This window comes from Oryzias latipes, chromosome 1, assembly GCF_002234675.1.
Source record: "Oryzias latipes chromosome 1, ASM223467v1".
Lineage (NCBI taxonomy): Eukaryota > Metazoa > Chordata > Actinopteri > Beloniformes > Adrianichthyidae > Oryzias > Oryzias latipes.
Genome location: NC_019859.2, coordinates 10,022,383 through 10,048,288, shown reverse-complemented (window position 1 = coordinate 10,048,288; position 25,906 = coordinate 10,022,383). Strand labels below are relative to the sequence as shown.

Genomic DNA, 25,906 nt, shown 5'->3' with positions numbered 1-25,906 from the left:
TAAACAATGAAAATCCTGTTTTTGCTGCATTTTTCTGATTATGGAAGACATGTATGGAAAATGAAGCTTAAAATGGCATTTCTGACTATTTCTTTATTCAAATTGTTGTGAATCAGGAGCAGATGAAAAAAATAATGTTTGAAAAAGCTTATAAGTGTGACGTAGGTGCAACAATTGGCGGGTCACACGCTCCCTGCTTTGCTCCATTCTGATGCATTCACTTGCAGACTTAGATTTCTTCGTTTTTCTCATCTGAGCTGACATCTAGCTCAAAACTGTGCAGCTGGAAGCACATATGTTGCTCACTATTTTTTTGCACCAGTGATGCTTGGGGTTGTGAGGGGCTGTAAGTTAGCAAGAGAGCATGTATCAGAGGACTTTCAGCAACAAAAAGGGAAATGGGGAGTGGGACTGCTCAGTGTCAACGGATCCGCCCACAATTCAGAGGTGAAACAACAGTTTTTTGCTATTTTAATTTGGCTAAAAACAAAATAATTATCAGTAAAAGGCCACTGGGAAAGCTTTTACAATAGATCTAAAGATGATTGGAGAGGGACTTTAACACATGGGCTGAACAGTGAGCTGGGATCAAAGTTTCGGACAGCTAGAAGTGGGTCAATGATGCACTGTCACATGGAAAAGTGGGATGCATCCTTAAATATCCTCATATAGGTCATGGACCATCAGGTGCAAACTCTCTAGAGAAATGTAGCTGCTTATGTCGACACGTATGTGCACTGTTCAACAATGTGGACTTGAATCAAACAAAGTGGACCTCAATCGTGCAAAATGGTGTTTCTCTTCTAGGGTGTTCATGAGTTAATGTTTCCAGTCCTGACACAGGAACACCTCCTAAAGGCATTGCAGCACAGTTCTATTTTTGATGCAACCTGGAGTCCTGAAGAGAAAGACAGAAAACACGTCCACTGTTTCTTTTGCATGATCTCTCTTAGGACCCTCGCTTAAATACGATCATCATTGTGCTGTGTGACTTTAATTGGCATTTCAAATGCAGCTGCAATATTTAAAAAATACTCAAAGTCTGCGCAGGATGCAGCCGCTTCCTGAAGCCTTCTCTTCCACCCATGGAAGTCAGTGCGAGTAACATCCCAAAAGGGTAACATTTTCATTTTAGTAGTCAACACGACAGAGGAAATAATGTTTTTAATTGCTGTGAGATTTTTTTTAGTTTTTTGTAAATTAAATTAAGCTAAGCCTCCTATTTAAAGACCCATTTTGATCCTCTTCTGATCTATTTTAAAACCATTCCCAGTGGTCTTTTTATTCGGATTATGCCATTTTTAGCTAAAAAAAAAAGTTAAAAAAACTGTGTTGTTTTATGGGACATAGTTTCTGCAGAGCAGCAGTAATTGGTCAGAAATTCACCTCCAAGTTTGTGGGCGGGACTACTGGCAAAGAGCAACCTCTCTGTTGCGGAGTGGTGCAGAGCAGGGACCTTGTGGCCTGCCCAGTGTATTTTCTATAACCCTTTTTTTTTCAAACATAACTTTTTTTTTCTTGTTTCACAACAATTTGAGTAAAGGAATTCTCAAAAATGCAATTTTAAGAGTAATTTTCTTTACATATGTCCCCCATCATTAGAAAAATGCCACAAGAACATATTAAAACCACCAAAAACACTTTTTTTGAGTGGGGTTTTAATGTATAGATTTAAGAAATTCGTTTAGCATCAAAATAAACTGATTTTACAATCCTCTCCTCAAGACTACACCAGATTAAATAGACTTTCATGAAGACATTTTTATGTCCTTGATTTTACACTGAAATACCAGCTACCATAATAAAACAGACCATCCCCACTGACAAATGAAAGAAAAGAAATGTCAGGATAAAACCTGGATGAGGCTTTATGTACAGCATTTCTCCTGCCATTACAAATTTCACAGCACATCTCTGTTTCTAATGAAGACTATGAAAGAAGGCAAACGTGTAAGAAAATGGCATGATAAAATCCGCCCACCCGTCTTCTGCACTCATACAAATCACTCACAGCTGGAGAGGGACCGCGGACCACTCATGGCAAAGTGGCTTTTATTTTTTTCTGAGTATGATGCTGATCACATGGTGTCACAGATGTCATTGTTCCCATGGCAACCTGCTGCTTTCATACAGTGTTAAAGCAAGCAAGAAAATGTCCATATGCATAAATACACACGCACACATTACTTAAAAGCAAACCCACAATATGGAGTTTGAAAAAAAGAAGTCACTTTACCAGCCAGAATAACGCAATAAATAAATAAGTTGAATAAATCCAAACATGAAAACTCACTGAAAATATGAATTAACAAGTCGGGCAGGTTGAAAGGAAGAATGTCAACAAAAATGACTCAGAAGTCCAGTGCATATTTTACATTTAAGTCAAGGTGTGCATGCAAAAAAAGCACCAGTTTCGAAATGAGCTCACAACCACAGTGTATTTCTGCTGTTACATCAACATCCGTCTTCCTGAAAATATGGTTCACATTCCAACTGAGATGGGGAGTACATTTACTCAGTTACATTTACTGAAGTGTAGTTTACTGGATCTTTCTTTTTTGGATTTACTTGAGTAAATTTGTGATAAAGAACTCATTCCTCTAAAGAAACATTAGGTTGCATTATATGTGAATATGTTTTTCGTTTCATTATTTTTTTCTGTAGACTTACCAGCAAGAAAACCAATAAATCTTTTTATTTTTATTTTTTTTCAATTGTTTAGCTTTCTTGGAAACTATTAGATTCCTCTTTTTTATGTGTTTAACTTTTAACTCTCTGATTCAACATTTTTTTAATGTTAAATTTATATCCGACTCAATAGTTTTTTTTAACAAAAATAAATATAAGATGCAAACTGTAATTTTAACACTTAAGAAGTTCCTTTTTATCTTTTGTTTATTTATTTATTTATTTTTTACTGGGGTCGAAGTTATTTTTGGCATTAATGTTATGAAATAACTTCTTATCTTCAAGTCACAGTTGTAAGGGATGCTCTGGCTGCCTCTGTCTGCAATGGTGCTTCAAGTTTCAGGGCAAAGTTGAGGGTGAAGCAGAACAGGTGAGCTGTTGTCAGAGACTTTAAAGAGAGCAGGTGGCCATGTTTAACCTTCAAAGTGAAACTCACAAGTTCAAGGCCATCTGCATTTTTATAAACGCACCATGTGCTTGACTGGCCCTGGAATTATTTATACACCTCTTAAAGATCCATTCTGTTGAAAGTTGTGTATTTGGTGTTTTAAACATGTTCTTGTGGCAGTTTCTTCATGATGGAGGACATATATTGAGGAAATGTAGCTTAAAATTGAATTTTGAGTATTTCTTTATTCAAACAATTATGAATGCGGAGCAGACAAAAAAAGGTAATTTGAAAATAAGTGTATTACTGTCGTAGAAAATGGGCAATCTCCCTGCTCCACTTCATTCTGACGCATCCACTTGTAGGCGACTAGATCCATGTACGTCTTTCTTTTCCATGTCCGAGCTGGCTCAAACCTGTACTCCTATATAGCTCCAATATCACTCACCATTTTTTCTAATTTAGGTCAGGATTGTGAGAGGATGTAAGCTAGTGTGCAAAAGGTGTACTCTCAGTTATGAGTGACAGGTAGGGGGGCGGGGTTGCTCTGCTCAAACAGTCCTGCCCACAACTCGGGTGATTTTCTGATGAACTACTGCCGCTCTGCAGAAATTATGTCCTAGAAAACTACGCTTTTCTTATATTTTGGCCAAAAAAATCATGATCATAATTAAAAGACGACTATAAATGCTTTTACAATAGATTAAAAAAAAGATTTTACAGTCGTTTTCTAAAGCATTTATTGCAGAATAATTATTGACAATTCCACTTAATTTTTGCTTAATTTAGAAAGGAGGAATCAGATACTTTGAAGTTCATGGATTAACTTTAACACTCACTCCTGCAGGAGATTATAACACAGGTTTTAGGTGAACGATTAAAGTGTTGCAGCGGCATTTTTATGAGTCATCAACTCATAGTTTCCCTGAAACTCAAAGTTTCCCCTGACTAAGCAAAATATCTACCTGTACAGCAATCATTTGAATGTGACGAAGGAAAAAAAGGTCACATGACCAAACAACTTTGTGCAAATGAGTCCAATTCAGTGTTTAGCACCATTCAGCTTTTTGCTTTGTTCTTTCACCTCTCATGTCAGCAGTGTGTCCAGCCGCAGCTGCCAGCCCTTTTCACCACGCAAAATGGGGCTGGCGAGCATTAGCTCTATGTCAGCTGGATGTGTGAAAGGAATGACAACACGCACTTGCTTGAGTGTTTTTGGGGCTGCAACGACAACACCAGAATTTTCTACCATTAAATCTGTAATACACAATGTGCTTCAGCCAGTGACTTTTACCGTTGCATCATTATTTTTTCTGGTGAAGCTTGAAACCTAACTGGACGAAAGGATAATAATATAATAGACCATAATCATGTGAACATGCCACACATTAAAATAACCCGTTGATCTTGTTCCCTTTTCCTTTGTGCACTGTATTTTGTGCAAACCCACAGACACAGACGGCGATTTAACCACAGAGTGCTACACAAAGAGAGGTGTTCACAAAGTGCTAGCGCTTGTATGCATGAATGCACAGGTAGAAAATCCCACACAGAGCTTAATCTAAGAAAAAAAAAGCACATTATCTTCCTCTGTCAACCGTGCAAACAGAAATAAATCCATATTGTTTGGAGAATATATGTGCCTGTGCGTCAGTGTCTGCCAGCTCACGTGAAAACTCTTCTTTGTCTTGGGGATTCAGAAGTAGGCCGTCAGCGGATGTTCTCATTTCAGATACTATCACTGTGGATCCCAGCCAAGGACATTCTTGCTCAAAACTGCCATGCTGGGGACTTTCAGACATGAAGTATTAATCAGATTTTTTAGCAAAATGGGATTATGAAGAAGAAACGCCACTGGTCAGCTAAGCTGTGAATCATTTGGCTAATGTACAACCTGCTTCTAAAGACCTTATTACACTATTCCTTACAGAGTTCATACCCTGCATATGGAGAGATTTCAAAAATGAATAAATTGTGATACAGTTAGGTTGAGATGTATTGTGTTATAAATGAAATATGAGTAAGCTGTAAGATGCCTTGGCCTAAATTTACTGCTGAATTATCGTGTGGTTGAGAAGTGCCTCCAGTCTGTCTCTGCTTACAAAAAGGATCAAAAATCACTCATTCTGCCCCCCTCAAAGTGTGAAAGCTATTTAGTTTTGGATGAAAAGGAAATTGGTCCATAACATAAATCTTTTTACCAAGGTTCTTTTTTTGGGTAAATTGTGAAAATTAGAAGCAATTTAGTTCCACCGACAGTTCTAAATAAAACAGCTGTTTTGTCTTTTTTGTTTGAGGCTGATGTCAATTTGAAAAGAAATGTCAAGTAAAATCTGTTAGATTTTAAGAGTAGGCAAAAATACAACAGAAAAACTCCATAAAACCACAAAAGTGTAACAATCTTCCTTAACATAATTTTTTGAGTGTTTACTCAGAACCCAAGGATTGTAAGTATACATTAATAAAAGAAAGAGAAGTGCTTGATAGAACTTATCAAAGGTCAATAAATGTTATCATGTCTGTAGCCTTACTATACAAGTTCTCTATGATATACTAAAATAAAGGGTTCTGTTAGCTAAAGCTGAGTAAACTATATGGCGTTAGAAAAGGATTTTAGGAAATAACTGAGTAAAAGAGTGTTATCACTCATTCAGCAACTGTGATGTTTAGGCTCTAACATAAAGCTGCAACAGAAAATGTAACACTGACTTAATTAATTCCTGCAATACAGAAGCTTTTCATTAATCATTTATGGTTTTACAAAAAAACAAAAAAAAACTTGTATCCATGAATCAAAAGGTCTTTGTATTTTTCTAAAACAAAAACAAACAAAACAACTCTTAAAGCAGGAGTGTACATAAACTGAAATCAAAATAAATCTTTTCCAGAATTAAAAAAAAAAAAAAGTACATTAACTTAATCATCTCAGGATACACCCCCGAGTCTGGTAGATGCCACTTTGCAAGTTGAAACCTATAAAATGCGAAGAAAAATACAGCAACTGCGGTGAGGAAGAAGAATCACGTTCAGTGGGCAGAGCGCAATGCGTTTAACCCCGCCCACGTTCAGCCACGCCTCGGTCTGCAGCCAGGGGTAGTTGTAATTTTATCTACAAGTGGATGCATAATGAAACAGTTTTGGGTTTTTTTAGGGCTGAAACGATTCCTCGAGTTACTCGAGTTACTCGATTACAAAAATTCCTCGAGGCAAAAACTCTGCCTCGAAGCCTCGTTAAATTCCAATGACGCGCACTATACGCGCGGCGCAGGGATTTGATTGTGTCACACGGACCGTTTATTCACACGGACCTTTTGAATTTAGTTGGCGCGATGGCGGAGAATAGATCTATAAATAAACGGCAGAAATTGTCTAAAGTGTGGGATCATTACACACTTAATAAAGAAGAGAACAAGGTGCAGTGTCTCTACTGCAAAATAGAGCTGGCATACCCGCGCGTGCCGCCGGCAGCCAGCGAGGGGCGGCGTCAGCCGCTCCGCGCCCCCTCCGCGGCGACCAGCGCCGAGGGGGCGCCGAGAGGCAGGGGCTGGGACAGGCGGTAGCTCGCCTTTCAGCGTACCGCGAGGCTTCTTTAAGCATTGCAAAAATAACAAAAGCATTATTTTTACACGAAATACAAACAATGATAATGATCAAATATGTTTTTCTGATTCTTTTATTTTTAATGGCCTTCCACTTTGGTGTTGTGCCACCCTTTGAAAGTCTTCTGTCCCCCCCCATGCAAAATGTTCTAGCTCCGCCACTTCTCAAGACCAACTTAAAAACACCAAAAGTAACATTTGCATCAGAGCGGATCTTTAAAATCAAATGCTTGTTCATTTTACAACCACATCATTTTTGTTATGCAAAATTTGTTTTGGTTATTCAAAAACACACACAAATCGTTTTATCCGATTACTCGATTAATCGATCGATTAAGTGCTAGATTAATCGATTACAAAAAGAATCGATAGCTGCAGCCCTATTTTTTTTAACAACAAATTAGTTATTTTGCAAACCGTTTTTACATCTGTTCTAAATTAACAACGATCTGAGTAAAGAAATACTCAAAAATACAAATTTAAGCTTAATTTTCTTTATATGTGTCCTCTATAATAAGATAAATGCCTCCAGAACATGTTAAAAACATAATTTTCATGTAAGTTGATAACGTATAATTCAGTATGCAACACTCAACATCTGGTTGTTTTTGGTGTTCAAATGCATTTTCTTTACCTTTTTCCAGTTAAAAAAGCATTTAAAGTTACTTTTTGATGTATTTCCTTGTAAATATTGACTTTTGCCTCTATTTCGTATTATTTAACCAAAAGGTAGCTTGAACAAATCCCAATATTAAGTTTTAAGGGTCAACATGTCAGTCAAAACAGATATATTCTAAATACAGCCTTGATGATTATTCCCTTTTGCGCATGTTTTATTTCTTAATAAAAAAATAGTCTATTGTGATGTTGGCAGCATTATTTGAAGGCAGCAGATAATAGGTTTTTATCCAAGGCTTTGATGGCGCCAAGAAAAGTAAATATTAAAGTGATAGTGATTACAGTACTTTGGTTGTCTTTAAAACACTACTTTCAGTGGGTGGACGGTCACAGGCGGACTTTTTTTTTGTTGGGTGGGGGGGCTGTGCGTTTGCCCCGCCGCCATTCAGGGCGACAATAACAGGAAACATGAGGCTGCGGCGGCGGCGTGGAGGGCTGGCCTCACCGCGCTGACTGGAGTCAGGTAACCGCGCGGACCGGCCCCGCTCCCTCCTCACACGGATCCACAGACGTGGAATCCACACATGCCGCTGGAAGGCGGGTTTTTTTTTTTTTTTTTTTTAGGGGAGTTTTGAACAGTTTGACGGCGCTAACTTGTTGCTTTGAAGAAAGCTTAGCAACAACGGCAAAGGCTTCAGGTGTTTGAGGGAGCGCTGCGTGTTTTTTCTTCATAATTCATTCAGCTGAGGAGGAGGAGAAGGAGGAGTAAAACTATTTTCCCTCTTCTTTTTTTGTTTTTTTGGTCACTTCCTAACTTTTAGTTCAGCAGATTCGCTTCGGCCTGCTGGGTTTGCTGCACGAAGACTGCACAACAACAAGAGGCCACGTTCGAGCAGGTAGGCGCTGTTTTTGTCGCTGTTTTAGCCCGCGTGCGCTGTCAGTTGACACCTTCAGAGCGGGGCCAGGTGCTGGAGGTGAGCCGAGCCGAGCCGTGCTGAGCTGCTGCAGGAGCCGCGGACTCGCTTGACCTCCGTCTAACGTCCCTTTAAACTTTGATTAGATACAGACACTTTTAAAAGATTGAGGCTCATTTGCTGACTTTTGCTTCATCAAGTTTCTTTTCAAAATAAAAGCCAACTACTTAATACGAATGGAAAACTTGTTTATTTTTCAGTTGGTTTGAATAGTAATGCTTTGCTTATCGAAGCTCCTTGTTTTTTTTTTAAACAATGTGTGACTTAAAAGCGTGTGATCATAATTAATTGACAGAAAAAATGCTCATGTATTTTTGAAGACCTATTCCAATGATAACATGTTCTCCTGGCATTTTTTTCATGGAGGACAAGTATTAAGAAAATTGATCTTAAAATCGCATTTCTGAGTATGTCTTTATTCAAATCATTGCTAATCAGGAGCAGATGAAAAGATGCAGTTGGGAAAAGCTTGTAGATGTGACGTAGGACCTACAATGGCAGTCCACAAGCTCCCTGCTCCGCTCTATTCTGATGGATCCGCTTGTAGATGAATGGATCCATTTATGTCTTTATTTTCCTCGTCCGAGCTGGCATCTGGCTAAAAACTGTACCGCTGAATTGCTCCAATTTTGCTCGCCATTGTTGTTGCACCGATTGTAAAGGTCTGTAAGCTAGAGGGAGAGAATGTAAACAGAGGGATGATGGGAAATGAGGGCAGGTTTACTTCATGTCAGCTGTCCTGTCCACATCTCTGAGGCGAAATTCTACTGAACTACTGCAACTCTGCAGAAACTATGTTTGTAAAAACGGCAGAAGTTTTTAGATCTGGGCTAAAAACGTAATAATCATAATTAAAAGGATTACTAGGAACACTTTCACAATAGAACAAAAGGTGATCGGAGTGGGACTTTAAGACTTTTACATCAGGTGTGATTTTAGGTTCCACACACACATGCATACACACACTCATTCACATTTGCAGGTGTTTTGGTTTAATTATCAGCTTCACATTAGGAATTCTTTCTTGAAAGGCAAAAAGGTTTTTTCCGTTTTTTCTTCTTTTCTCATATTCTGCACTGAGACTCACAAAAACAAACAGTAATGGACTAAAAACTACTTCTGTAGTCAAACGTTGCACTCAAGAGAATTTCAGGAGGTCTTGCATTTAAAAGCATGTGAAAACACTGCGAAGAAAATGCAAGAAAATAAGGCAAAAATAGTGTTTGTGTATCATAAACTACATTTCCCAGACGCTCAAATTGTATTTTCATTCTATCCTCTCTATTTGTGATATTTGTTGCTTTCACATGATTGCATCTGCCCTGTTGAAAAAAACACGTGCACACAAGAGTTACCATCCACTGGTTTCCTAAATATCATGTATGACTTGGACCTTTTTTAGCCAAACAAACAGCTGTCTCATCAACTTTAAACTGCTGCCCTGCAAGATTTGTGTCAACCATTTTCTAGCAGTTTGAGGCCAGTAAACGAGTCCTGCTTAGCATGCAGCTGTGCATACTGATTTTACAGCAGGGATCCCAGCAGGAGCTCCTGACACGGCTCATGTTTCTGTCAGGCTGAATAATGGAGGGAGGTGAGGCTGCATCCGGGAAGGGGGGGTTGCTCACCTTCAGACTAATTTGGCCTCTCGGGCAGTAGTTACTGTCTTTAAAGTTTTTTTTTTTTTTCTCAAGCCAACGTGGTTAAAGAGAGTAAACGGTTTCTGCACATTAAATATGGAAATTTGTGTGCAAGCAGGTCAAGGGTCAACAGAAATTTGCTGGGCAGCACTGCTACTTTAATGCCTGTTTTTTAAAGGGAAACTGGTTTTAATCCCTTCTGGATGAGTTGGTTTAGCTTATACTGCTAAGATTCTTTTAATTTGAAATGCCACATTTAAGCACATAAAACCAAACAAAATGCCACCATGTCAATCACTTTTAGTTACTTTGAATAAAATTGACAGTCTTGGAAAAAGAAATCTTTTCTCAAGAGACCTGTTTGCCACTTATTTTCCAAAAAAGTCTGACAATAAAACGCTCTCAGTGTGCTTTTGATTTGCAGAGGAGTTTAGATTGAATCTGCAAGGAAGTAGCAACAACAATGGGGGTGAGAGTGCAAAGTTGTTGCCTTTTGAGGCAGATAAATGAACCACAGATCGTCGGAGTCACGATCCACTGAGTGTTATTTTTTTAAATTGTGTTGATACAAACAGGAGTCACAAGAGTCAGACTTTGGCAAGGCTTGGAAAGATTAAGGAGCAGCCAGATAAAAGCGAGAGACAATGGAGCGTCAGGGAATGATGAAATCTGCTGTTTGATCAAGTCAGTGATGGAAAAATGTTTTTATCCCCAGTCTAAAAGCTAAAAAGATAAAGCAATTTTTTTTTGCATTTTGAAAGGAACCTAGCTACGCCTTTTGAAAGGTTTTTGAAATCCAAACGTTTGCTATTTACATAGGTGGAGCTTTTCCCGTCTAAGTATGTGTGGGGGCTTGTATAATAAGTGATGTCCTGTTCATACAGCGTCTTATTTTCTCTGTCATAGTAGAGGATTTGGATTGTTCGGCTGTTACACATTTTGCTGTAGATTGTTACATTTAAGGCCAAACAGATAGTTTTTGAAGAGAAAATGTCTGGACACCAGCAGAACAGCAGATGTGTTTTAAAATGTAGGTTTTAACCAAATTATTTTCCTTTAAAAAAAACTAAAAAAAAAAAAGGACAAAACACAGCAAAATAAACAGAGCACTGTGACTCATAAACGGATGAAGCTTCTGAAGCCCTCAGGGTCACGACTCAGACACCGCTCCACTTACTCAATAAACTACAAGTGGAATGCAGAATGTAAACAAAAACAAGCTACCCCTGTATATGTGCAGAAAAATCTCTTTTTGTTCAACGCAAAGGAATTGGTGGTTCCAGCTTGTTCCGTTTTTCCAATCATTTGAACCAACTATACAGTACAATTATTAAGCTAAAGAATGTCCTTTCCTTTCTGAGGCTCTAAAATGCCTGCTGACTGTGAATTCTTGGGATACATTTGGCTCAATTGATCAAATGTGCTTAGAAGTTAATGGAGAATTATAGTAAAATGACTATAATTACTGTTAAGCTGTTACACTGGAACAGTATACCCTTCCTCACCCAAATAAGAAAAGGAGAATTTGTTTTTCTGTATGCAAGATGTTGCCCTTTAGCCGTTATTTTGCTTGATGCAATACTTCTCCGTGAAATTTGACTCCATGGTTTTGAAATCAGTCATGGTAAATGGTTACATGATGAGCTCACCTGACTCTCAGGACTTTTTAGCAACATGTTACCATTGAAGTTTAACCTCCCCTGGGACACCAATCATTTACCTTTAAGGCTAAACGATCTCCCATCTTTTTTTATTTATTTTTTTCCTTTTCCATGCCTTCAATCTTGCTGTGGCACACTGTGCAGTTCGTCCTCTAAATTTGTCTGTGTACAGCCTGGCCCGTCGTTTGTTTGCTGTAATGTTTGACTCTAAACCTTTTGAAATCTCTGGCAGTTGGGAAGAGGAGGCGGATACGCAAAGGAAAACATTGACAATCTTTAATTTATTCTGTTTGTGTTGTGCACAGTACACACACCCGTCTTCAGTTCAATGGAGTCGGTGGTGGACTGTTAGAAAGGTAGCAGTCCTCTGCTGATATTAAAGCAATTGGGTAATGATTAGGGGCCAGTATGGATTTAGATCAGGGGTGTCAGAATCCAGGCCTCGAGGACCAGTGTCCTACATGTTTTCCAATCAACCTACCATTAAATCTCCTTATTGGCTAAACACACATGATCCAGGTAATCAGCAACACATAAAGCAGGATTTCTGGAACCCAGCAGGAGGCCGGCCCTTGAGGCCTGTTTGACACCCCTGATCTAGATACAATAATCAAAAGAACCATTTTAACCCAACAGAATCATTTTGTCGGTGGGCCTGTAAACGCACCATGCTTGATTCAGTTGATGCTCAGATCCTGCAAGCCCCAGATTTAGTACTTCTAACACTTCATGTAAACTGTGTGCTCTAATGGGTTTGTTGATAGTATTTTGCTCCTTTTCCGTTTCTTTTTTCATTGCCGCCTCGGAAAAAAAAGTTTTCTCCTTGAAAAATAAAACAAAGGTTTCTGAAATAATGTGAGGTCAAGATATTTTGGGGATGTTGTACACAATATTTTGCAGATTTTCCTCTTTTTTTGTCTCTTTGAAAAAAGGGTTAAGAATCCTGTAATAGTTATCTGTCTAACCTTAAAGACAGTAAATAAGGATGAATAGACTGTTGTTGAGAATTTTACAGGCCAATATTGGGCATTCTTTATAGTTTTGCGCAACCATGTTAATACTTTCTTCTTTTTTACAATGTACCATTAAGTGGTAAAAATCAAACAATACATTTGGGGGGGGGGCTGTAATGATGAGTCAGTGTTGCTGATTAAATCATCTTTTTTTTTTATTAAGATTGTGCCAAATCATAGTGCCATTAAAAAATCTTGTTTTGAGATACGATAAACATATGGGAGTGACAAGTAACACATTCATGTTTCGTTGTAATTGAAACAATTTTATAGGTTAGTTGAAAGCCAGAAGAATAATTACTTGTGCCAAAGAAAAGGTTTAGGTTTAAAGTGTAACGATGGATGAATTGCCCAAAGCTGAAGCTAATGTGGGGTCGCTTACATGAGAAATCGTGTTTTCTATGTGCCAGTTCTTATCAAGTTTGGAAAAACATCAGTGTTTGTGCGTGAAGTGCCAGATCTGCATCCCACACAGAAATAAACGGACCTATCAGGTGGGGCTCAGGCTGCTGTGTTTTCGCTTTGGAAAAGCCAGAGATGCAGGATTTTTATTTGTATTTTTTCATTATTTGTGCCGTCCAGCAACGTAGCAGACAGACAGACGCTGAAAACCTCTTGTGTTGAACAGATGTTAGTGTCACAATTGTGTGTGTGGTTTTTTTGTTTTTGTTTGTGCTAATCAGCTGTAAAAACCTTTTTTTGTATTTGGTCTTTAATATTTTTTTAAAGAATTAGTTTTAGTTCTGCAGTCCAGAGCAAACAATCATATACAAATGCACACAGCATTCATGAATTAGAAAAATTAATGTTTCTGTTATAGCAGGATTCACTCTAAATTAAATTCTAATGTAACTCACGTTAGTATAAATTCAAACTGAACAAATTTAATTCGAACAGGACATGTGCTGCTTTTGTTCCCTTTGGTTCGTTTTTAGCCTTCTGGCCTTCGTATGAGCCTTTTGTGTTGCTCTGTGTTTTCTGTTAGCTGTCCTTTAGGGGCCACAAACGAAACACAGATGAAACCTCCACATTAGTCTCACTACCTTCCATCTTACATGTATTTGCTGAGCCTGTCTTTACCGGGCTTTATAACCTCTTCTGGTGTCCAACCAAAGTTTCTGATGTTTAAGCTTAAATATCTCTTCCAAAGGTCCTGCCATGGATTCAGTTCTCTTTCTGTTCAGTTTTTAGTCAATAATTACAGACATAAATGGTCCTAAATTTGAATGTTAAGCTCTGTCTGTGTTTGTGCACGTGGTAATGTTGAACAGAATTCTGCTCTTATAGAACAACCTCGGGGTAAAGGTTTAGGTGGTGTCTTTGTAGGTTAGCTTGAATTTTGTTTGTTTGAGATTACCAGGAAGAAGAAAAGTTAAACACCACATGGGATGATGAGGTGTTTACAAAGTAAACTAACGCCCAATCTCTAGTTGCCATTTTGTTTAGATCTAGTTGAATTCCTCCTTTATTTTTAATCCAAAAACTGGATTGAAATAGTTTTTTGTTGTGTTTACAGTTGACTTAAAAAGCTGTTGTCCTGGTTTTGTTCAAACTCGATTTAATCTTCAGTTCGTTGTGTGGAAAAATGTGTGTAACGGTGACTGAGCTGTGAGGCCCAGTGCTGCACAGACCTGTGGGCTCTTTAAAGCTATGACAAAAGCCAAAATGAACGGAGAATGGATTACAACAGTCCTGCATTCCTATCCAAACCTGTTTGACAAATATGCACACATGCACTTTTTCTTCACACACCAACAGCTAAATTGTTGGAGCAAGCCTTCACTTGTCTTCTGAGAAATGTTTTTGGAAATGAAGAGAAAAACAGCTAACAGCAGGACTCTGGGATTCCATAGACGGCTTCAAAATGTTTTTCGTAGAAAAATTCTACAGAAATTCAGTAGAGACCAAAAGTTTGGACACACCTTCCCATTCATTTCAAATGAATGGGAAGGTGTGTCCAAACTTTTGTACATGAAAACAAACACATCTTAGGCAAAGATGATTGTCAACAGTTTATGGGAATCACAATATTTTGTGATCAAATATTGCTCCAAGACGATCTGTATAGATTTTAAAGTAATGTAAGTTTTTAAGGCTTTTGATTTTAGTTTAGTTTATGTTAAACCCACATCCTGACATACTATATCTGTGAGTGAAAGAAACCCAACAGCTTTGCATTATTATGACATTTTCCCCACTGTTCCTCACAATTTCTACTGTTGCTTTAACATCACGCTTCGAGCGTCCACGTGTGCAGTCTAAAGTGTATATTTAACGCCGGCCTTTATCTGCGACCCGAAATAACACACGCTCTTTGAACTACTGTAAGTGTTCGACTGTTTACGCAATTAACGTATGTCTGATAGATTTTGAAGTGGAGAAAACTATTGACTCGTTGCATAATGGGGCAAAGCTGCTTTTGCTCGCGTCATAATCAGTTGGTTTAATTGTGTAAGCACCTCACTACTCTAAAGTGTTATCAGCGCAAAGCTGCCATACTCCCCTTCAGAATCAGTTGGATCTACGTTAATTGCGTAAAAGGTTGAAGAGTTAAAGGGTAAAAGGGTTCACTTTAAAGAATATCCTTATATACTTCATGTTGATTTTTATTCCTTGAAGTCCCCCTGTGACCATTTTTATAAACAGTGGTGTTTTAATTATGCAGTTTTTAACCAAAATCCTGCTACCTTAACCCTTGTGCTATCTTGCTGGAAGTCCAGTTTTCTAAAGTAAAAAAAAAAACATCATTTCCTATGCAGGAAATTGAAAAGATAGAAAAAACTTCGAACAGATTTTCTTTCTGGGTCACTTCCCCATCCCCTTATAGAGGAGTTTTAGTCTTTGCGAGTGGAGGATAACACAGGAGACTGGCTGACAAATCAGTTCGGAATCTGAATTGGTAAAAACAAAATGCAATTGTCAGAAATCCGCCTCCAAAGCAGGGTGGCTGGGCACGCCATATTAGTGTGAATCTTAGAAATCTGGGAGGATCCCCACTGCAGAAGAGCTCTTCTTTCACATTTCGAGGAGCCAATGGAGGTTATTTTGACAGGAAGGAATGCCACCAGGACATCCTCCTTGCGGGGGGGTGGGGGGGGGGTGTTATGGTATGTCTAACTAGGAATAGACTTCACAAGATGTATACCTGTCACTTTATGTCACTTTCATGTCTCCTAACTGCTCAACATTGGGGCAAAGGTGGCAAAGCAGCCGATAATGAATATGAATAAACAACTGTAAGGAGAAAAAACGTCATTTGATTTCCAGCAGTGCATGATCCAATTTTTTAGGCACCAGAATGTGAAAAGCAGAACTGTCAGGGTGTTAAGTTTTAAATGCATATGCACTTTAACTGTTAATGGTCCCTTTCACACTTCCAACACCCTTGGAAGTATGTGCATCTTTCTGCACATAAGATGAAAAGCAGATGGTTGCATGGTAAAGAGTGCCAGTTAGAGGTGGATGTAGACATTTTATGTTGAGTCACTGCCGGGATGTCTTGTTAGGTCTTGTTGGAACAGGTGTGTCAAACTCTGGTCTTCCTCTAATTACATCATGCTCTAAACTTCTTGCTTTCTCACTCATTTGAAACTTTTCTGGTTGCCTGCTGAAGTTTCCATTTATATCATTTTTCGAACTGTGCTTTCTCATCTTTTCTACCATGTTTTCATTACTTTTGTTCATCTCTCATCCTTTTTTTTCCTGCTCCTTCTCATTCTTTAGTTTGGAAGACCTATTGATTTAAAAAAAATATATTATTTGTAAGTGTCGTATTTAAACCTGAAACACAACGTGCTGTGCTGTGTATTGTATGGGGTTTTCATTTTCTCATCCCTCCCTGAACTCTGTGCAAGGCCTTTCATGATAAGTGCATGCTCTTTGAAGAAAGCCTGGCTGTTAGAAATGAGGAAATTAGACTTTAGTTTGTGTGGGCAGCCTAAAGGCACTAACGTATCACATGAAAACCCGACGCGTGCAGCAATTGCACATGGTCAGTAAAGAACCAGTCCACACACCTTACTAATGACTGGAGTGTGGCTTTAAGGAGCCTTATATATTACACTTACCACATGTACGACAATTATGCGTGCCATTTTCATGATGCCCCTTAAGTTGGTCGCACGAGCCTGAACGGAACTGCAAGACACAACTGTGCTCCCCTTAAGATGTAGCTACAACTGTCTACAACCCTCCACAGGTCCGGACAACTCAAAAATCTGCAGTACTGGCAGGGGTCAACCCCTGTATGAGTAAGTAGGGCTCATATAAACGGGTTTACTCTCCACAAACATTGGCATTAGTTGGTGATTATTTTAGTCACTTAGGGATCATTTTGCTTCAGTCTCTGCATTCCTAACCTTCAATAAAATTCAAATAGAGCAAATTTTGAACTTCCTTGTCAGGGTTAAAAGCATATTTGAGTTTTTATCAGCTCTTACCGGTACAGAAACTGTCTTTTTATGATAAAGCTGCAGATTAGTGACTACCAAAACAGTGAAACACCAAAGATTAGCTGCATTACACAGCGTTCAAATGTCTGCCATTTTCTGCAAGGTCGTGTCTAAGTTCTGCAAAATGTAAACAAGAGTGTGTCAGTCGCCTTTTGTTGGGGTTGTTTTTGTACTTTGCAATCATTTAGATGTAATTTCTTTTGCCAGGATGACTCAAATGTCCCATGGTGTTAAGATTTTAGAAATGTTCTTTCTGAAATTTACATTTTGCACTGAAGTGACTGTCAAAACAACAGAATTTTCAACAATAGGAACATTTGAAACAAATTTCAAATAATACATTTTTCTCTGACTTGATGAGTATGACATCACATAACTGTCAGTCAGGTAATAAAGGAAAAATGCTTGTGACAGTCTAATTTTAGCCTTTAGACATTGTCGTCATTGCAAACATTCTCTAGACCGTGAGTAACAGCCAGCTAAGACTGGAACAGCTTACAGGAAGATTTAACTGTTTGTGAATGTACTCATCTTCCAATATTGTCTGAAATCTTAATCCATCCTTTTTTCTAAACCCGCTTAACTCCTTTTGACGTCATGGGGTTGTTGGAGCCTATCCCAGCTACTGTTGGGGGTAAGGCGTGGTACATGCTGGACAGGTCGACAATCCATTGTATTTATTCTTTACAGTCATTTGTATTCATCACAAGTCATTGCTGCTGCACAGCACAGTCTACTGTCTGGATAAGCATGTTCCTTTCTACAGCTATAGATTTGATGAGTCCAAGAAGAATTTAGCACAGCATTCAAGATGCTGACACTTTTTTCACTTTTTTTAAAAATCTGCTGCTCAACTCAGTGGCCCTGAAACTTGATTAATATCACCCCACATCCCTCTATAGCTCATATTTAATGTTTTTGTGGCAGATGGTGAATTTGACTTGGCGTGTTTTCAGGGGCTTCACCAAAACTCGGATGTATCCATGTTCAGAATTTAGACTTGCTGTTGCCATCTGTTTGTTGCTGTAGCAAACCAAATAAATGCAGAAACTGTGGTTTGACTTTCTAGAGACATTGATTAATAAATGCAGCATATTTATTACTCCAAAAACACTTTCAATCAATGCCGTGGGGGGGTCTGGCAAAGCCAGTGCAGCTGGATTTTCTGTTATCTTTGAGTCTCAATTTCTGCCGTTAACGCCGTGGTCATGATGAATCCATTATCGTCCAGATCATGTAACTCCTTGATTACATTTCTAAATCTTTCAGTGGACCATTTGGCCAATGATTAAACAATCATTTAGAGTAGATTTGATGTAATATTGATGAGATCAAGAGAGCATGGGGCTGCCTGGAGACTGACGGTCATTCTAGCCAAGTATTAAGTACTAACGACTCGAGCTGAAACAAAAGGAAGAAAAACTGAAAGTGAAACGCTCAACAGCCTTTTGTCGGACGGTTCTGTTTCAAATACACCAGACAAGTTTGAAGATTTTACAGCAGTGGATTCAATATGATGTTTCAGGATTTAGAAATTTGATATTTTCTTTCAGATTTGGCACCAAAGTCTCCTTTTTTTCTATTTGCATTTTAAATCTGTTTCCTTCTCTTCAAACTGAATTTACAGTTGAATAGCAGTTCATAAAGAGTATGTGTTAGCTTGTGATCATCACCATCTAATTTCTTTAAATGGAGAACTTGTGCAATGAATGTAGCTATTTATATGCGCGGTGATCTCCAAGACTGAAAGTTAAAGACTGAAAAGCCTTCTAATGCCCTACAAAGACAACATTGCTCGTGTGATGCCTCAGAGGTGGCAGAGGTAAAGGGAGAGGGACATGTTCCTACATCTCGAAGGAAATCTAGTATTTCCTGTACTGATGATGTTTGACCTCAAAGTTGTTCCACGGTTATGCTGGAAGGTTTTGGAAAGTAGGGTCCTCTGATAAAAAAGAAGAAAAAATAAATCAAGAGTTGCATCACATTTGATGCTAAACTGATGCTAAATCTTTGGCTTGTCAGAGGAGGTCCTTTTAAAGACTCACTACATTGAAAATTGTTTTTTTGACATTTGGATTTATCAGCGCTCAAAGCGCTTATATTATTCCATGTCCATAATCCATTCACTTCTCATTCATAGTTATACTTAGTGATGGTAAGCTAGTAAAGCGCTATGGAAGTATAGAATTATTTATAAGTATACGCCATTTACTGTTTGCCATTTTTGCTAACTTGAACTAAGCCTTGTTTAGTTGCTCGCAAGAGTCAAAGTTTGTACACTGCAGTTATTTTTTTTAAAACACAATATTTTAATCGCTGTCAGAGATGACTAATCATTTTTATTTGACCATTTGCAGCAATTCAAATAGCCTTTGCACAATGGAAAAAAGCGCAGATATCTTCTCCCTCTAGGCTTCAACTAATTTAACCACACCTTAAGTGTAATTAGGGCTAAAAAAAAACAATACAGACAGGGTTTGAATGTTCTAACACATGCTTTCTTGATGACTCCAAAAAGAGATCAGATGGAGTTCCATGGGCGAGCTCTTTTTGTGCAAGTGTTCCTGCAGCAGGATGCAGTGGGCAGCGCCAGGCGAGGCCTAAGACCAGCCTGCCTCTTGCTGAACAGAGACTCTTTTGAGTGTGTGTCTTTCGTGCACCTGTGTTTGTTCAGTACCTGACAGAAGGCCATTGATCCCTTTTCCAATCTTTTTATAGCAAGCAAAGAGAAATTCTTCCTGTGACGAGCCATGTTTTCATCAGTGTCTTTTTTTGCAATGCTGTTTAGTCAGATTGTCAGATTGCATTAAACTTGCAGACCGCCATGCAGCAGGACCTGTTAGATTTCTTTTGATACATCTTTGCCTTTGATGCTTTGCAGTGCATACACTTCCCTGTGATCATGTCTGGAAGCTTACCGTGTGTGAAGCTAATACCCTGATAACTATGTGATTGTTGGTTTCTTTTGTGATTCCTGGGAGGTTCCAGGATGATAAATGACTCAGAGTGACTCTAGTATGTTGTTGAATCCGATAATAACTGTTCTCTTTGTAATGTAGGAGACGCATGCCTGAACTGCCATGTTTTTTGATGCACACAGGATGTGGAATGGTGTGTTTTCATTGCCCCAACCTGCACTGTCAATCAGAAGAACTTGGCCATGTGCAAGTTCACTAGTACCACAACATTACCGATTCTACCCACACAAGTGTAAAGCACCCACATCCTTCCACTGTGCGTCTATTTCTGTCTATAAATATGTAAACATCTCTCTAAAACAATTTTTTTGCTGCAGAGTCTGGCAGCGCCCGGCTGTGTCTACAGCTCGCCGCTCCCCCAGGGGATATGCGGAGCAGAAATTTTACCTAACTAAGCGTGCGACAACTAATAGGATTTTTTTATTTTGAATAATACATTTTCCCGAAACCAGAAGCTTAAAAATACCACCCATCACAGCCCGTGAAAATATTACATTAAACCAGTCTGCTGCCTGAAAAAGGTTGGAGATCACTGCTCGACTAGATGAACCATGTATTAGAATATAACACGCTTTTTATCGTTATGACCAAAAAAAAACCCACAATGAATGCTTAAACTCACAGAGACCCTTTCATTTTACATTTATCAGTTGATAAACCAACAAAAAAGGGTACGTATTAACACCTGCTGTGTAATAAATGGTGCCAGTGGCATGCAGATCATTAGGCACATTTTAAGAACAAGCCAGTGGGGAATTGGGAGATGTTTCAACTCGCCACAAATCTGTTGATTAAACCATTTAGCCTGCATGTGGTGTGGCTGTCAAACACAGTAAAAGCAGAGTATTCTCTAATGAAAGTAATGATTGGGGTACAAGCTCCCTCCTTCTGCATCAAGTATCAGATATTCCAGTTAAAAAAAAAAAAACAACAACCACTGAATGACTTCCATAATGACTTCCATGTTTAATATATCACATTGTTTATCAAAATAAACATATGTATAGGATGTATTTAATGACTGTGTGTAGGGGGAAAAGGTGTTCAAATAGATTTTTTACTTACTTGTGGATGGACCCAACAGAACTCTGAACCTTAGTTATACCTTCCCAATTTTTTAAATTTGGAATGTAGAAAATTCCAGTCAACAAGTCTGTCCAGCTTCAGGCTTCAATTTTACTTTCCAGATTTCATGTAACATGCAAGACAATCTGTCACTGCATCTGTGTTCATGTTAGTATATAAATGTGCTTCATTTTTATATTGTTTTTTTATTTACTTTAAACTGAATTAAAAAAACTTTGTAGTGATCTGTAACAGGAACCGAAGTAAAAAAAAAAAAGTTCACGTAAAAGTAGAACATATCCAAATCTTTTTATATATATTTTTTTATTTAAGGAGATCACATATCTAAACTGTACCAATTGGCGGCTGATTACATCTCAACGTAACATAATAACGAGAGGTGCAGTGGCCTCAACACAGATGGGGCATCACACCTTTATTTGTATTACACATTGGGCAAGAAGTGTAAAAACACTAGTTTATAAAACATCTAAACAATTGTAACCAGCTAATATATTACTACTGGATATTCTTATATTATAATAAATTTCTTTGAATAATGCCCCTGGCTTTACAGTAACCCTTTAAATTTTGAGATATGTTATCAAGTGACTAACTGCAGACTTGTGCTCCGCCCTTTTCCTGCTTTCTCTGTCATTCTGCACACCTGGCAGGTGTGGGCTGATTACCCTGATTTGCACCTGTTGGGTAAATGAGCCATTGGAGGCATGAACCAGAGAGGAATGGAGCAGCAGCGGCAGCTAGAGTGGTAGCAGTGTGTGTGTTGGGTTATGTGCTGGTTGTTGTCTCATTTTCCTTTGTCCTCACCAATCCTCTATTGCTGGGTTTTGATATCCGAGTTTGGAGCCCTTGGTAGTCCTGAAATGGAAGCTATATTTGTAGATAAGATTGTGTTTGGCAAGCAGTAGCAGGGGACCATAGATCTCCAATGGTCAACTCAGCAGAGAGTCGGCTTCTTTTCTGACTGGTTTTGTGATTGGCCCAGGTTCCAAGCCCCTCATTCTTTTTATGTCTGTTTTTGCACTTGCACATCAATTCATCTCCCTTTATTTTGCAGGACACAGTTTTCTCACACGATAAATTGTTATCAAGCTTTCTGGTCTCTCTTCTCATGTGTTATGGCTCTCTACGTCGGTTTTTTTCCTCCATAGACTGAGGTGGGCGTGCCTGTCTGGGCTGTAACATATTGTGTACTGGAAACTGATGTATCAATAACTGAACAATGTCAAGTGTTACAAAACAACACAGCCTACAAATTGCAGTGTGTTGCCTATCAGCCAACACAGGTTGTCCTTATTGTTTTTATAGTCTAAATTTTAAAAACAAATCCAAAAAATGAGTTCTCTGATAAATGTTCTGATGAAAAATGATTGGGTGTGTTTTTCTTGTATAAAACCACAGAGCATTTTCCTTTTTCATCTGCAGGCGTGTGTAGATTGAATTATGCAGTTCTAGCGTGTCAGAGGAAGCCAGGAAATGTCAACCAAGTGATTCTTATTTTGTTCATTCCAGACCTGCTGCTCTCCCTTCTGTTCTCACAAAGCCAATGTCACTATTCCAGTGATCTGGTCATAGACCTCTTCTTACCCCACAAGGCAAATATACATTGTTACATAAACAGACACAGGACCACTGAGGTCAAACATAAACCACATTCTTTTGCAGAGGGACTAGATGAAAGGTCCTAAAGATTCAGAGATAACATGCTGAAGGAACTGGTTTCATCCATAAGTTTTAGATCATGTAGACTTCTCCTGCAAACTCTGCTCTTGCAGTCATTCCTAATTTGTTTATGTTCAAGCGTGTCAAAAGTCCCCCTGCCAATTCAGCACTGGCAAAAACAGGCGTCTTCCATGTCAAGAAAGGCGGGTCAGGAACAAATTCTGAAGTCAAACCAAGGAGATGGCAGCCCACCGTTGGACTTTATGAGCCAGAAATCCCAGCAACCCCGTTTACATGACAACAATGTTCCTGGATTTGTTTACTGTATTTTGATCACACTGCCTCTAAAATCGGCCAGAGGATGCAGATGCACAGAAATGTGTTTGTGAAACTTATGCTTGTCATTTTTGTTGCAAAACGTAAACAAATATTTTTTTTTCTTAGAAAAAAATCTATTTTTTTGTTCTTGTGTACAAATGCAATAAACATAACATTTGGAATGCATAATGCAAAGTCTTTGTTACATATTAAAAAAAAATATTAAAGTGGATACTAACAGCAGGCCACTGACTTCAGCTGCGTCTGACTTTTAAGGTGGGATGAATAAATAAAGCAAAACAAAAAGACACAACCGTCACAAAGCTGGTATTTTCTAAATATAATAAATGTGAATTCTACATGCCTGCAACTTTATTAAATGTGTGTGAGAAACATTCAAAAGTCAGTCGCCACATATTAGGCAGAGCGAGCAGCTCCTGGTACGTGGGAACAACTGTCTCAATAAACCCGCATGTCAAGGAAAACATCCTGGTTTTGTCTGTAAATAGCAGCTTTATTTTTCTTTTAAGTCAAAGGCTTAAAAGTTTTTAACATAAAGCTTTACCAGCTGATTCTTACATCTAAATGGCTGGATTGTTTGTACTTTTATTTTGGCTCAAAGCTTAATCCTAAAAGAAAATAAAAATAGAAGCTACATGATTTTGATTTCTCCCTGTTGTAGTTAGATATTTGGGTGTCAACCTTCCTTTTTTTTAAATGAAAACTAAGAACACATCAAGGTTTTTATCTCAATTGAATTTCTTTAGTTTTATCTTGACTCTTAGGTAACGACTTTAGAAACGATTGAGCCTTTCTTCTTCTGAAATTTCTGAAAACCCTGCAGTGCAAAACGCCTGCTGAGTAGTGGGTTAGGCAGTGATGTATGTCACAGCACTGGCCTTTTTACTTCGATTGTTCCTTTCGGTGTGCCCCCACTCTTTGTCTCTGACTTTCCAGTCCATTGTGTGACTAAGTGTGAGAGGGAGACATACAGAGAGTGTGTGGGAGACTTTGGATGTTGTCAGAGCAGTCAGGTCAGGCAGTATGAAGTCTGACCTGGTTTTTGAAAGGACTTGATAAAAGTGTCTCGATTCTGTATTCGTTTCCAACATTGAATAAAACTGATACATTTAACATGATGTTATTTAGAGTATAAACTTTACAGAAATCTCAATCAAATCAATGATATTCCCCTAAAAGTTTATATCTGGACGTCTACGTGACAGAGCTCAGGGGGGTCGCCATAGGTTTGTAAAAAACAAAGTGCTGTTTGAATGTATAGTTGGAGAAATGTTGACCCAAATGTAATGTATTGGCTTGGGGTCCCTATGGCTCCCGAGCCCTTTGAGTAAATTCCTGGCAACAGCCCGTTCAATGTCATTATTATTGGCATTTCACTACTAAATTCTAGATTTATGACTGTTTTGACATCTTTCTCACATCACACGTGTGTAGGTCGATGCCTTTTTTTATCCCACAAAATGGTTCCAGTTAAAATGCAAAGATTTACGATTAAACCAACTATTTAAAATAAATTAGACATAATTAATTCTTATAGTTGCAATGAAGACATTTTATCTGCAGTATGGAACCATTTCAGGTTATTCAGTGTGCTTTTTTAAAAGGCATTAGCTATTTGTGTTAATTCATTGAACCTTTTTAAAATGGCCTTTGCTCCCATCTGCTTGTTCTTTTAATAGATTGCAAAGCTCTAATAACCTTGTCCCAATACAACCTGGACATGACTTGATATTTGTTTTGTTCCGTTTTGTTCTGAGATTTCCCTGAATTGTAACTCAAGGTGAATATCTTCTTCAGAATTTGTCTTTTGTCCAGGTCCCTTGTTTTTTTTTCAGTGCCAGTGCTTCTAATGAAAAGAATAAATGCCCCATATAAATTTTTAATGTCATATCACTATTCGTATTTTTATTGCAAAGCTAATGAATACTTTCACGTTCTCCATTAAGCCTTATGGTGGCTTTGTACAGTCTGGACACATCAGAATTACCAATTACCTTGAAATTCATTTTGTTTTATTACTTTAAGTCAGTCCATAATTTGAAATTTAATGTGCTCCTCATGCTTCTAATATCCCCTTTTGAGGAATTGTGATTTAATTTCAATTCCTGTAAGAACATAATCTTTATTATATCTGTACAAGCAATATAAAAAGTTTACTTTGTCAGTGGTAACGTTTTGGTAGTCACCAATGAATAAGCCTCTCAAAAATAAAAGTAAATTGCTGTTCAAGAAGAAAAAAAAGGGTTTGCTGTTGCCCACCTGCAGAGAATCTCATGTGTCTTTGGCTGAGATTAATAACTTGATTCCAGCATTTCAGAGCCTGACTGGCACATCTGTTTCCTTGAAAGTGTTCTTGCTGTGAAAAGCCAACCGTCATCATCTTATTTACTCATGCATCTCTAGAGGAATAGAATTGGCTAGATTGGAATGTTTTCTTTACTTTTTTACAGCACAAAGGCTGAACTGCTCATAAAAAAATACATATATATATATATATATATATATATATATATATATATATATATATATATATATATATATATATATATATATATATATATATATATATATATATATATATATATATATATATATATATATATATATATATATATATTAGGCCTGCACAATATACCACAAATTTATCGTTATCGCGACATCAAGCTGTGCAATATGCATACCGCAAAAGACGGCGAAAATTAAAAATTCAACATTGGGAGTTGGGTCATCTAGACCCACTAGACAGTGCTCTGAACCTTTTTTCTTCAATGATTTGTGATCTTCACTGGTGTCCATGGATTACATGAAA

At 38.1% G+C, this 25,906-nt stretch overlaps 1 protein-coding gene across 3 annotated transcripts in view; it reads left to right on the top strand.

The window, feature by feature from the left end:
- The first annotated feature begins 7,718 nt into the window (after nucleotides 1-7,718).
- Nucleotides 7,719-25,906, top strand: part of LOC105353937 (paralemmin-3-like) — a 43,188-nt gene continuing 25,000 nt past the window's right edge. The window contains exons 1-2 of one of the 3 annotated variants that reach the window (XM_023955569.1): nucleotides 7,719-7,816; nucleotides 8,115-8,189. The gene's annotated coding sequence lies outside the window, so the exon portion shown is untranslated. The other 2 variants (XM_023955565.1, XM_023955571.1) reach the window with 2 other exon arrangements.